Source organism: Dipodomys merriami, unplaced genomic scaffold, assembly GCF_024711535.1.
Source record: "Dipodomys merriami isolate MVZ:Mamm:240054 unplaced genomic scaffold, mDipMer1.0.p SCAF_25, whole genome shotgun sequence".
NCBI lineage: Eukaryota > Metazoa > Chordata > Mammalia > Rodentia > Heteromyidae > Dipodomys > Dipodomys merriami.
In genome coordinates, this window is record NW_027203937.1 from 7,625,537 (window position 1) to 7,640,981 (window position 15,445).

Genomic DNA, 15,445 nt, shown 5'->3' on the forward strand with positions numbered 1-15,445 from the left:
CAATAAAACAAAGTCATTCACTGAAGCATCTAATCATCTCTTTGGAGAATTGAGTCAAGATAGCAACAGTGTGGTCTGAAAAGTACAATAGAAATATGGAAAACATAGTTTTATAAGTGATTTGAAAAGAATAAGGATTTTTTAATTACCTTTTTAATAAGGTAATTTTAGATTCCACACTTCTTAAATAAGATGTGGAAGTTTGAACACAGGTACTCCCACTGAAGAGACGTGGAATAAGCACATTTGTAAAGATTAAGAAATGGTAAAGCAGGAAGTGGCACTGTAGCTCAAGTGGTAGAGCGCTCACCTTGAGCTGAAGAGCTGAGGGACAGCGCCCAGGCCCAGAGTTCAAGCCCCACGACTGACAAAAAAAAAAAAAAAAAAAAAGAAATGCAGTTTACAGAAGCTACAAGTGACTCTGTGCAATTGAAGAAGGAAAGTACATGGGAGACAATGACCTGTTAGCTCCAATGGGATTGAATGAGGATGAGAAGACTGTCAAGAGAAGAGGCTTGTTTAGCAATGTGATACAGCTTTACACAGCCACAAGGCCTAAAGTTCGTTGGTGATAAAGAAGAAAAAAATTATGGGCAAGAAGAATGAGTTTGCTCCAGTTGGAATATGAATAAAGGGAGTCATCAATAGTAAGAATGCCTGCCACTAGAGGTGACAATTCCAGTATACCTTTAGAGTAGACTCCATTAGACCAGAGGAGCACTGGAGAATTGTGGATTGTGGAGGGGAGTCTTCAAGAATTAATCTGAATAGGTGATGATGACATTGATCTAAGGAGACACAGTTGACAGACTGGATTTTAAGAAAAAGACCCTAGAGCCTGGTATGAGTTGAGGTTTCAGAAGCTGAAGAATACCCAGGAAGGATTTGAGGGATGAAGCCTAGCAACACAAAACAATTTTAGAAGGGATCTATCAAGTGGATTTTTGTAAAGTCAAATGGTACTTTTTCTACCTTTGTGAACAGGAATAGTAACTTTTCTATGTGGAACAATTGTATTAGTCTAAAGTATCAAACTCCAAGGATCTTTTAGTATGAATTTCTACAATACACAACCGACAAAACAAAAAAGAAATGAGAAAATTGTCTTCATTATGTTTCATATTATAAGATTAGGCCCAGGATTACTTTTGGTGTTCATGAATAGAAGTCAAATGAAGAATGTGCATAGTTTGTTCATAGAAGTTTATAGGAAGACAGAAAGTCTTTGTAAATTCGAATAAGAGTATATTTTGAGACTTGGAATAATGACTTTTTAAGGCAATCAACAATCTTTAAAGAATAAAAATCAAAAGTAACCTCTGAAAATATGTATTGACAATGTCATAATTCAACTTTTATTTAGTTCCTGAAAGTATTTTCAAGCAAGATTTCTTCTACAGCATCATTATTTCTGACTTTTTCCTCCTAAGCAACATGATAGGATATATATGATATATGATACGTATATATGATAAGTATATGCATATACATATATAACTATATGCTTGTATTATACATATAATCATATAAACATGTGAAAGTATATACATATATAAGTATATATGTATATGTGTATATGTATGCCTACATATACACATATATATGATATAGGTACTTACATGTATATATTGCTTATATTTTATCTAGCTTAGTTAGGTAAACTGAAGTTTAGTACTAAATAACCTTACTGAGAACGTCTAAGCAATTATCAAGTACTTGAACATTTTTCTTTTCTTTCTTTTTTTGGGGGGGGTCTGGTCGTGGGACCTGAACTTTGGGCCTGGGCCCTGTCCCTCAGCTCTTCAGCTCAAGATTAGCGCTCTACCACTTGAGCCACAGCGCCACATCCAGCTTTTTCCTTTTTGCTTATGTGGTGCTGAGGAATCGAACCCAAGGCCTCAGGCATGCAAGGCAAGCGCTCTACCACTTAGCCACCTTCCCAGCCACTTGAACATTTTTCTTATATGAATATCTTTCCCTACTGATAAAAATCCATATTGAGGCTCCAGTCGCTTGAATTAGTCTTCCCTTGTCCTTTCTCTCTTTTTTTTTTTCTGTTTTCATTTGCTTCAATTATTTGTCTAAAATGCCATATTTATCAATTAAGGTAATTTTTCAAATATGCAGTAACTCTTACAGTTTAATCTTTTAACTATAGTTGTGTCTATGCTAGTTGCTGAATTGTATAGGTTTTTTAAACAGATGTGAGTGACTTAGTGTGATTTAAAATACTGAATCGAAAACTTAGGTGAAAACTATTGAATTAAATACTGTGGCAGGGGCAGGAGGGAAGGATACTGGTAGGAATTATTCAGTGGTGTTTGCCTTTAGTTAAACCAAGGGAAGCAAAACACAAAGAAAGCTTTGTAGTATTGCTAAGTAATGGATTCCAGTGATGTGCTACTGATAGAACTTGATTTTCGCATTTGTGACTTTTTAGAAAGACCCATTAAGTAGGAGAGCCTTAAATCGAAGACATAAAGTGTGGTTGCATGAGAAACATCTGGAAAGAATCAATTCTTTGCCAATGTTTCTAAGCAACCAGAAATTGGAGCAATGTAAAGATAGTTCACAGAAAGTGAAAGCTATAATTTTTAGATTTCCATAATTTTGGACCTGGTCTAGGGCAAAATATTGGAAGCTAATTTATACGTCTATATTTTAATAAACATACATTTTATGTAATACCAAATCACAGATTTTGTAAGCAAATGAAGCTTTTTACAAGGCCCAAGTCTTCATTATATATAATTTGCATATGTACTTCAGAATATTTTTTGTGAAATATAAAATACCACTGAAATTGTGGTGTTATTACTATAGAGCTATGAATTTGCTAAATCACTGCAGATCCTTTCTGAATTTTTAAAATTGTAATTGCATTGAATCCAACCATTTTAAACAGTATTTTAATGCCCCTTTTTACAATATGAATCTAAATGTAAGTCATTAGTTTTTCCCTTTTGCTGTCTATATTTGCATTTTATCAGATTTATTTAAATATAAATATACTTTATACAAATCACCTCTTAAATGCCTTGAAAGTAAATCTCAAAGCTCTTCTACTTAATAAGATTTACACACACATACTGTATAGACACTTTACCTCCATTATCACACTCAATTCTCCCAACATTTCTATGTGGATCAACAATTTCCAAAATCATACAATTAGCCACTAGTATATTGGAAATTCATTCCAATTCTATTTAACCCTCACTACCATCATCCTGCTGGTTCCTTTAAGTTTAACTGGGAGAAAGTGGGAGATTCCTCAGGTTTTAAAGATGTCATTGCATAGTTAATTTTTCCACTTTTAGATGGATATCATTTAGTATTTTTATAGGGAATGCAAGTACCTAATAAAGTTGAAAACCAGCAGATTGCCATCATTTGTTTCTCTTAGGCAAGAAGCAGCTCAGATTCGTGGATCTGTTAATATCAAAGGCATGAATGGTTTATGTTTATATCAAAGAGCTTCACCATGCATGTGTGGATTACATTATTGCCAGAACAGGACCAGTTTCTTCTTCCCTGTAAGCCTTTATGATTTCTTGTGAGGAAAGGAAAACCCCTTTGTCTTCTGCATTACTTTAATTATATTGGCTATTTGGAGTTTTGTTTATGGTGGCTTAATGAACATATGGATTCCAAACTGCTTCTGCAGTGTCCCAGCTGAGGGACATAGAGAAAGCTAGATTGCATCTCTAAAGTTCGATTCCCTCTTGACTAAGGAGAGGGAATAAATTTTAACCTCATATTGATGCAAAGATCAAATGTGCCTGCAGTGTGGTCAGCACTTAATATGTTTCCTTTCTTCTCTTATGATCCTCAGACTTTATTCCTTTGTTCCAGTGTCTGGCCCTGGGGTTTCTCACTGCTGGATTTATATAGCTGTTCCACCCAGCAATTTTTATGTCACATCATCAAGTCTATGAAGAGCCTGCTAGCAACATTCCAGCCCTGTCAGTGATGTGAGGCCCTTTATTATCTTGACCAAATACCCATTTATTAAATAGATAGCTACCTTGCTCTAGAGGACAACTTTCAATACAACAGTTAAAGTGAATGAAGTTGTTGTTTCTGTGTTTGCCCCCATAAACCGAGAGAAAAGCAATAGATTACTGTACAAGCCTTTGTAGGCTTAATTTCTTATTTTGAAGAGCCAAAATGCTCATAACTGCCTCAAAATGTTGTCAACGAAATCCAAAGATATATTTTAATGCATGAGGAACCTTCTTGTTGAGATCATTGACTATTTTTGAGCACTTGTACTTCTGGTGCGAGACACAATAGCACAGTTATTTAATGTAGGACTTGTAGGGAGAGTGCACGAATACAGTCATGATAGTTAATGAATGTATGAAAAAAGAGAAACACATGACTTGAAGTCATGGATGGGGTTGGGAAAGATAGGGAAGAACAATAGAAGATTGACATTAATCAAGATGTACTATCCTTTTAAACTGATTTGCTGAATTTGAACCCCCTTTATACAACTATTTAAAGACAATAATATTTTTAAATAGTCATAAGATATATTAATCACAAGTTCCAACCCAGTTCTGTTGTGTCATAGCTAGGATAACATCAATAGAGCTCTTATATTCTCATGTCTAAATTAGAATACTAATACCTAAACAACAACTTTACATATTAAAAGGTTTAGTTATTAGCTATTACATATGTGAGAAAATATCTGAAACATCTGCTATATTGTAGTATAAAAGTGTATGATTAGAGAGAAATGATGAAACTTTAAGAAGAGAATAATAATGAAAAGCAAAGCCACGTCATCACAATTTATAAAAGGCACTCCACTGGTAGAGAAGTAATGCAATTCAATTTCCAAAAGCATTTTGAGTAGCTGGAGTTACCAGGCATTGCTCTGGCCTCTGGAGAGAGAATTGGTTAGATGTGAATTCCAGACTATACAGTGATATAGTTCTTACGCTCACTTATTACATACTTGCTGTTTCAAGCAAATAGAATAACATTCATGTTCTTTTTATTTGAGTACTCATTATAAAGCAGCTGTATACCAAGCATTTTGTAGAGTGTCTTACAGCATTGTTAATGAGGAATTTATTGTTTTCACATTTAATAGGTAAGAAAACAGAATCACTGAGCAGAACCCACATGCCTGTAATTCTAGCCACTCAAGAAGCTGAGATCTGAGGATTGCAGTTCAAAGGCAACCTGAGTAGGAAAGTTTTTGAGACTCTTTTCTACAGTTAACCATTAAAAAATGCTGCAAATAGAACTGCTGCTCAAGTGGTAGAGTACTAGCCTTGAGTACAAAAGCTTAGAGATAGCTCCCAGTACCTGAGTTGAAGCCCCAGGACCAGCATTTAAAACAAAAGAAAAAGAAAATGAGAAAGAAAGAAGAATTTTAGAAGGTCAATAATGTAATGTTACAATGCTACTAGCAAGCAGAATCAGGATTGGGATTGGCACCTAAAACTTGTATTGCTAGTATATACCCTACACACATGGTTTTCCTTTATAAATTCTATGCTTTTGCTGAATAGCTCTGTGGCTTAAATGGAAGGTATGTTTAATTAATTAATTAATTAGTTAACTATTTTATTGTACTGGGATTTCAACTCAGGGCCTCAAACTTACTCTGATTGTTTGCTTGGCTGGCCTTCAACTCTGTTTTTGCTGGTTATTTTGGTAAAGGAGTCCTTTCTGACTGAGCCTCAAATGGAGAGCCCCCAGATCTCAACCTCTTGAGTAGCTGACCACACATCCTCTTTCACTTTTTGCTAGTTAATTGAAGAATTAATTTTGAATCATCTGTGCTCCTAAGATCTTAATCTTGTAGCTAAGCATGTACCATCAGTGACCAGCATTTTTTGAGACATCTTTGAATAAATACTCTTTTTAATGACTATCTTAAAACATCAAGTATTTATTTTGAAGTTTGTTTACATGGAAAACCACCAACAGTAGAGAAACATATAATAAACAATGGGAAGATGAGAAACATAAAGCCAAAATGAGATATTTAGAGCATACAAATTGAGTATATTAAATAATATGTGTTATATGTGAATACTATTGATCAGAAAACCCATCTCACTGCAAGTGATGAGAGTTGACAGCAGACACTGGGTACATTCACACTTGTTCTCAAAGTCACCAGCTGTATAGGCTGAGATGATACAATAAAAGCACAGACCAGCACCGAAGGTCTTGAATTAAAAAAAATTATTTACCAATAGACACATGAAGAAATGTTCGATATCTTTGTCCATAAAAAAAATGCAGAACAAAACACACTGAGATTCCACCTGACCCCAGTTAGAATGGCCATTATCAAAAAAACTAATAATAACAAATACTGGTGGGGATGTGGCCAAAAGGGAACACTACTATATTGTTAGTGAGAATGTAAAATTGTTCAACCACTCAGGAAAGCAGCATGGAGGTTCCTCAAAAGACTAAACTTAGAGATTCCTGATAACCCAGTAATTCCACTGCCTGGCATTTATCCTACAGAACATAAACAAGGACACATTAAAGCTACCAGCACAACCATTATTCATTCAAGCATTGTTTACCATAGCCAAGACATGGAATAAACCCAGATGTCTATCAGTGGATGAATGGATCAAGAAAATGTGGTATATATACACACTGGAATCCTACACTTCCATCATGAGGAAATGGAAAGACTTGAAAAAACTCATATTAAGTAAAATAAGCCAAATCCACAGAAACATAAGTTACATGGTTTTCCTCATTTGTGGTAACTAGAATGTGCCTATAAGTCTACAAGTAAATATATTGGATGGCAAAAGAAAAAAAAAATACACTGGGACATGATAAACTATACAGGTCAAGGAGGATATTCTTAGGAGATGAACTCATAGGTATAATAGCTATGTGTATCTGACCATATAAAATCATATTTATTGAAATGAACTTGAGGAAATGGAAACAAGAGTTTTTTTCTTCTTGGTTGCTGTTTTTGTTTTTATGTTTTTTAAATACGTTTTTATTGTACAGAGGGGTTAGAGTTACATGAGCAAGGTAATGAGTACATTTCCTATGAAGCATTGTTACCTCCTCCTTTGTTTTTTCCTACCCTCCTTTCCCTCCCACCTCCATTACTATTCTCCCCCCTCCTCCCTCCCTGCCTCTCCACCTAAATTGTAAAGTTTGTTTTTCAACAAAGTGTCTTGTACATCTCATTGTTACAATGGGTCAACCTGTATCCCTATTTTAAGCATTTTGTTTTTTCCCTTCCTCTCCACAAGCTAGAGAAGTGTATATACAGGGCAACTACATGAAACGAAAACAGGGGTTATACCATGGGGAGAAACATACAAAGAAACAAAAAATCACATAGTACATTATAAATACATTAGGAACAATAGCAAGAAAGAAAAAGGATATTTGTGTCCCTTTCTTGGGGTTTATTTCGCTTAACATCATCTTATCTGGTCATATGTACATAGCTTTTGAACTTTCCTGCTTGTCACAAACATATACTAGTGCAAGTAAAGGAAATCATGGGACCTATGTTTCTTTGGGCCTGGCTTATTTCACTTAATATATTTTTGTCCAAGTCTTTCCATTTCCTAACACATAGGGCAATGTCATTCTCATGGAGGCATAGAATTCCATTGTATATATATGCCACATTTTCAACAACAAATCCTCAAGGAAACAACTGCCTGATAAACAAGTGGGCTAAAGACTTAAAGAGAAATTTCTCTGAAGAGGAAATAAGAATGGCCAATAGACACATGAAGAAATGCTCAACCTCTCTATCCATAAAAGAAATGCAAATCAAAACAACATTGAGATTCCATCTCACCCCAGTTAGAATGGCTACAATCAAGAAATCTAATAACAAGAGATGTTGGAGGGGATGTGGCCAGAAGGGAACCTTACTGTATTGTTTGTGGGAGTGTAAACTTGCTCAACCCCACTTTGGAAAGCAGTATGGAGGTTCCTCAAAAGACTCCACATAGGGCTAGGAAGGTGGCTCAGTGGTAGAGTGCTTGCCTTGCATGTATGAGGTCCTGGGTTTGATTCCTCAGCACCACATAAGCAAAAAGAAAAAAACCGGAAGTGGCATTGTGGCTCAAGTGGTAGAGTACTAGCCTTGAGCTGAATAGCTGAGGGACAGCGCCCAGGCCCAGAGTTCAGGCCCCACAACTAGACCCCCCCCAAAAAAAAAGACTGCACATAAAGCTTCCCATGACCCAGCAATCCCACTTTTGGGCATTTACCCAAATGATCACAAACAAGACCATACTAAAGCTACTAGCACAACTATGTTTATTGCAGCATAATTCACCATAGCTATGATATGGAACCAACCCAAATGCCCCTCAGTAAATAAATTGTTTTTATTTATTTTTGTCTTGTTTATCTTTCTTTGGGAAGGTAAGGAGAGGCACAGAATGGTGGGAGACAGGGTGAACAAATGAAGCAGTGACAATCACTATGTTGAAAATCAACTATACAGCTTATGTATGGAGATGAGAAGGAAAAAACTGTGAGAGAGCAAGAGAAGTGATGACATTGTTCAAAAAGAAAGGTACTCTTTATCTGACTTGTGCAGCTATAATTACTCTGTGCAACCCCTTTATAGTAGCAATAAATACTATGTATTATGTATGTATGTATGTATGTATGTATGTATGTATGTATGTATGTATGTATGTATTTGTTGTGGGGCCTGAACTCTGGGCCTAGGCACCCTGAGGTCTTCAGCTCTCTACCACTTGAGCCACAGCTCCACTTCTGGATTTTTATGCTTATGTGGTACTGCGGAATCAAACCCAAGGCCTCAAGCATGCAAGGCAAGCACTCTACCACTGAGCTACCTTCCCAGCCCCACATTTAAAAAATAGAAAAATAAATAAATAAAATAAACAAAAGAGTGCCACAAAACTGTTTATCAAATGAAGAGGCCCTTCTGTTCATAATATGGAAAGATCTGGAGAAGACACATAAGAATATTTATATTCGTTTGTTTCTTTATAAAGAAACAATGAAGATGTTTCCTCTTCTATGAAGATGGTGGAAGGAAGAGACAGTAAGAGTGTTTCACAATTTCACATATGCCTTTCTATAGATTGTTTTATTTTTAATAATATTATATAAAAATTTGTTGATTAAAAATAAACATTACTATAATATATTACAATATTAGTATAATATTATAAAACAAAAGAAAGAAAGAAAATAAATTACTTTCCAGTGTTGGAGATCTTGTCTTTCCTATTTGCATTAACCAAGCAGAACAAATACAGGTAAGTATTAATAAAGTGAGCCTGTGCATCTGTTACTGACTGACCAAAGCTTTTTAGAATTCTGATAAATGCACAGCTGTAGAAATAGATGACTGGTAGTCACAGGGACTTTGAGTCATCACCCTGTGCTTAAATGGAACTCAGCAAACTACAGTCTATTAATCTGTCCTCCTGCTAGGTTTTGCACACAAGATTTTACTGTAACACAGTCAAGCCATTCATGAACATGTGGTCTCAGTGGCAGAGCTGGAGTTGCTACAAAGGTCATGGTGTCTAAGAAGCCTGAAATACTTGCTATCTAGCCTTCCACTGAAACTATTTGCTGACCTGTGACAAAGAAGGTGAAATCCAGGACATGAGATCATCTTAAATTAAAATTAAATTAAAAGCTAGATTTTTTCTAAAGTAGTTATTACAAAAACATTTTTTCAAACCTATGAATTTAGAAAACATTATAAATGTACTACCATTGAATTAGATTGATTTTGTCATGCTTTATGAAATAAATTTTTAAAACTAAGATGGGGGAGGAGGGAGATGGAAGGAATGCTAAAGAGAAACAAAGGAGGAGGCTACAATGCTTGATAAGAAATGTACTCATTATCTTGCCCATGTAATTGTAACCCCTCTGTACAGTATTTTCACAATAAAAAAAGAAAAACAATTATTTTCAGTGATTCGTTTAGAGTTTATAAATTGTTATAGCCTGCCTTTAAATATTATCCTACTTTACACATAATATAGGAAACTCACAAGACTATATGTCCAAGTCTCCCATCCATTTTTGGTGTTATAATTATACATACATATATATCATATATAATATATAACATACTATCTATTATCATTATATATTAAATAACCACTTATCACTGGGAAGTTTAAAATGAAACCAACAAATATCTTATAAGTATTTAGCTATTTAGCATTTCTGATGCTTTTGATTTTTTTGCATAGATATAATTTCTTTGTATATATAAATTGTACATGCTATTGTTTTCCTTTTCCTGGAAAGCTAACAGTTAGCACAATGCACTATGGCTAGTAATTATTTTTATCAAGTAGATAGATTTATCAGGTAGATGTCAGAGAAGATGGTGTGGAGATGCACACCCATGATCCCAGTACTCAGGAGACAGAGATGGATGTGGCAGGATTGTGGTTCCAGGTCAGCCTGACTTAAAAAAAAAAAAAATCAAGACCCTAGAAGAGAACATGGGTGGCATATACTTGTCATCTCAAATTACATGGGATGTGGAAGTAGGCGTAATGAGATCCGAAGCTATTTAAAAGCACAAGACCTTACAAAAGTAGAGCAAAAATGAGCTAAGTTGATGGTTCAGGTGGTAGTGTACTTGTTTAGTAAGCATAAGGCCTTGAATTCAATCCATGGAACTGAAAAGAAAAGAAAAAAGGTGAAAGAAAAATTACTTTTGATTTCTTTCTATTAACGCATAATCATACCTATGTGTGGCTCACAGTATGGCAATTCAATATATTTATATATGTATATACATATGTATATATGTAATGTGAATTCTTGCCCTACCTATTTATTATCCCTTTTTGTTGGGAATTTGTGGATTTCTCCCTTCTAGTTAAACAAAACATGCAACCAATTTTTGCAGTCTGTTGTTCTCAACTAATTCTTTTGAATGGAATTTTTTTTTAATTTTCTTCAAGCACAATGCTCACCTGCTCATATAAATGGTGTTTCAGTCAGGGATAGATGACGTGTACACGCCGTGGTCTTATAAAATTGTAATGGAGCTGAAACACTCCACAGATTCCATTATTACATCCTATTCCCCACACCAAGCACTAGAGTATTTGTGGTGACAGTGACATAAACAAACCTATTAGGCTGTCAGTCCTATCAAAATGTAATACAATTATGCACAGTACATGATATTTGATAATGACAATAATTGTCACTGCTTTATTTTTCACTTGAATTTTATCATTGCAGAGTACAAACAGTTGACTATACAACAGTACATTTTGTTATGCTGGCAGCAGTGCATGTATTTTGTCTGTACTACATCGCTTTCTTCCCCGCGAGCATCCCACCCCCACCCCCACCCCATTGGTCGATGGGGCTTGAACTCAGGGCCTAGGTCTAGTCCCTGGGCCTTTTTTTTTTCTTTTTTGTTCAAGGCTGGTACTCTACCACATGAGCCTCAATGTCACTTTCTGTTTTCTGGTGATTAATTAGAGATAAGTGTTTTACAGACTTTCCTGCCTGGACTAGCTTTGAACTGTGGTCTTCAAATCTCAGCCTCCTAAGTAGCTAGGATTATAGGCATAAGCCTTAGTAGCACCTACCTATTACATCTCTCGATTGAAACTAAAGGCCACCTTGAGAGACTCATGCATACTATCTACCCTTGAATAAGGGCAGTAAGTATGTTCATACAATAATGAACCCACCTAACAATGCATTTGTCTAGGAATCCTGTCATTAAGAAATACATGGACTCTTGCACATCCATATTCATTGTTGCACCATTCACAATGGCCTAGGTATGGAAATATCCCAGATGCATTCCTATAGATGAAAAAATGTGATACCTATTCACAATGAGGCCCTAAGTTCAAGCCCTAGGACCAGCCCATATACACAAGCGCTCACACACACACACACACACACACACACACACACACACACACACACACACACACACATATACTCTTTCCCCTCTGGCCTGTTACATTAAACATAGTAGGAAGTTCACAGTAAAATATAAATTAACAGAATTTGTTTGGACTAAAATTTTAAATCAAAAGTTTAATATGTAGGCATCATAAAAAGATATTAGTGTGGAGAGCTATAGGAAGGCCTGGGATCCTTCAGAAGTAAAATGCCATCTTCTCGCTCACTCATCCTTAGGGAAGGCTGAGGAAACTCAGATGAACCCAAATGTAGTAAGCACAGCTTTTAACAGCTCTTTAGGAGGAGGAATTTGTAAGGGAGTCCAGGGACTTTCTAAAAGATGGGGATTTTTTTGTCTTTTGGTCATTAGTTCCATAAATTTACCAGTAGTTACTGGACTTTTTCCTCCCTTGAAAAACAAAAATCAATTCTAGATGCTACAGACAATAATTTTCAGGCAGCAAAACCTTTGCTAATAAATCCAAATATAGTAACTCTTCAGACTTCCAGGGTATTTTTAATAATTAAGCCAGCTAGATGTCATCCTAGCTGTGCAAGAGAGTGAATTCAGAGGATCAAATTGGAAGCCAGTGGGGAAAAAACTCAGTGAGACTCCAGAAATAACCAGCACAAAACCTGACTAGAGGTATGCCTCAAGTGGGAAGCACAAGCACTCAAAGCCTCTGAGTTCAGGCCTTAGATCTGGTAAAACAAATAAGTAACTTTAAACCAACCAGTTCCTCACTGATTCTGCAGTGACAGAAGGAGTTAACAAATGTAGCCAATAGAAAAATGTTAGGACTGACCTTCTAATTCTATTTCATTGATATTTACTAAGTAATACAAATAAGAATAACACAGACATTTGCTTCTCACTTTGAAATATATACAAGCCTCATTTGAGGAGCATTTTCAATCCTCTAAAACAAGAGGTTTTAAAGGACTCATTCTAAGGAAGCATATTAATGTATTAAAAAGGGGACTAGATCATTTGATTGACAGCAGGAAAATTTAAACAGGCTTGGTACTAGTGGCTCAAGTCCACAATCCTAGCTACTCAAAAGACAGATCTGAAAGATGGAGGTTTAAAGCCAGTCAGAGAATACTCTCTGAGACTTCATCTCCAATTAACTAGCAAAGTGCCAGGCTAGAGGTGTGGTTCAAGTGGTAGAGCTCCATCCATGAGCAAGAAAGTATAGGAGAACAGAAAGTTCTGAGTTTAAAGCCCTGGAACTAAAGGAAAAGGAGGAGGAAGAGGCAGCAGAGGAAGAAAAGAGGAGAAGGAAGAGGGAAGCCGAAACAATGGAATCAGACATGACCGAGTTTGAATCCTAACATCCACTTATGCATATGTCTGGCATTGTACATCTCTCCTTAATGAAACAGACTCAGTGGAAAGCAAAATATAAGAGAAAGCAGTTGGTTGGATTCCCAATTCTTCTTTCTAGATACCTGGATTGGATAAGTTGCTTAATTTACTTTTATGAATGTAAAAATTGAATGTGTGGAGGGGATAATAATAGCTGCTGTTTTTAATAAGTAGCTCTACAGCAAAAGCAAACCATTTGCCAGGTACCTTGTCTAATAAGCTGTCTAGTAAGCAATTATTACCTATAGTTTTATTTGTATTAATGATAAATCATGGAATATTGCAGTAAAGAACAGCTCAAGTCCCAGCACTGTGCCTTTCCCTCCTCACTGCCCAGCTACCAGGCCATGTGCTCTAACATGAAAATGGCTAGATTTCTCTTCCTGGAGGATTGGTAGAATTACTTTTTCTCAACAGCCTAGAGAGAATCTAGTTACCACCTCTGAGTTATCCCTGCTTTGCTGAGGCTTAATTTCAGAGGTGCTACAGTTGAGAGCAGGGAATTATTTTCATTTATCTATTCATCTGGCACCAGAAAGAAAATGTAGGCATGGAAATTGGTATCACACACTAATGAAAAGAGAGACTTGTTAGTAGTCCTACTTCCAAAAGATAAAGACCTAGATGTACTGTTGATAAAGTTTAAAAACAGATGCCCAGGCAGAGCACAGCATCATCCCATAGAGCTTCCAAACAATGCCAAGTCTTAATGGTGCTGGATTTAATAAACGCTACAGTCAGCTTTTATCAAGGCAAGGGCAGATCTCTGTAGATTCAGAAAGTGTGTGTGTGTGTGTGTGTACTCACACGCTTAAATGATGGATAAATCATCACATTCCTCCTAAATGAGGAATAAGGTAATATATACAGCAGTTTTTTGTGCACTAGAAAGCCCTATGAAAATCAGAGTAGTAGTTGTCATAGCCAATGTTATGCTAGTATTATTAGTACCATTCTTTTTGCTTCATTTTTATCTGTTTCCAAGTACACAATGGCCTTAATTTTTTGGCACAAGAAACTTACAGAAAATCATTAAAGTTATCTTCTAGAAGTTAAGACATCTTGTGTGTGTGGGGGGGGGGAATCCATGTTTTGTTTAATTCCTTGGTATTTTAAGTGACTTTTTATTTTATTTGCCTTGGTTATGAATTTTTACTTACTTTTGCTAATCATTTTTTAAATGTTACTTAGGTTTAAAAATAAAAGCCACAGGCTCTCAAGAGCGCTGGGAGTTTGTTGTTCTGAGGTCGCATTTAATTTCTCATTTTTTCTTGTCCTAGATTTACTCACAACCCACTCCTTCTGCCCCCTTCATGTTTAGCAGCATGATGCAAGATGCATTCATTCCTTGAGCAAATGATAGATTAGATGCTTGCTACTGCTCTGCAGGAATTATCACCCAATGGAAATAAAGTTAGACTGTGAAAGGTACCATCAGAGAAGAACCTGTCATAAGGCAAACTGTCCTGCTCAGAGGCCCACAGGCTCCCCTGAGAAGTAGAAAGGCATCCACAGACCCAGAAGCCAAAGTTCCCCTGCTTTCTGATATACAATGTCTTGGAGGCTTATGCTATTTACTGTAACATAAGAGCAATAATAAGGGGTGCCTGCTGTTTGTCTTACCTAACTGTTGGCCATTATGGACACATAGCCAATAAAAAAAAAAATTATCTACATCCTGGTGTCACTGATTCTAGCCCGTTGGTAGCTTTTTGTCAATCTCAGGAAAAATGTACAGTTCTTCCAGCTGCCATGGGCCTCGGATTGATTTAACCTTCCCTTTTCTCTCCTCCCTCATCTCCAGCCCTATGCACAGGCTTCCTTTCTCCCTTCAGTCCTGTGTCTCTCTGAAATGCTACTTCCTCAGAAATGCTCTTTCTGATTCCTTCATCTAAATGATCCCTTCCATCTTTATTCCCTACCTGGCTATTATCTGGTCCTCTTCTTTACCTTGCTTTGAGTTTGCTTCATTTATTGATTATGATCATTTTTATAAGTAGACAATAATGAAGTTACATACTAAAAACATTCACTTCTTTGCTAAGCTCTCATGCCTTCAAGCTCATGCAATTGTCAGTGTAATCCAGAGTTTACTTTAGCATGACCATAAGCCTTATTTTATTGGTAAGAAAGTAAGGCACTGAACAG

The 15,445-nt window shown here is 36.2% G+C and overlaps 1 protein-coding gene across 22 annotated transcripts in view; it reads left to right on the forward strand.

Moving 5' to 3' along the window:
* The window catches only part of Dlg2 (discs large MAGUK scaffold protein 2), a 2,075,786-nt gene that overhangs the window by 1,195,266 nt on the left and 865,075 nt on the right, over window positions 1–15,445 (forward strand). The window lies entirely within an intron of this gene.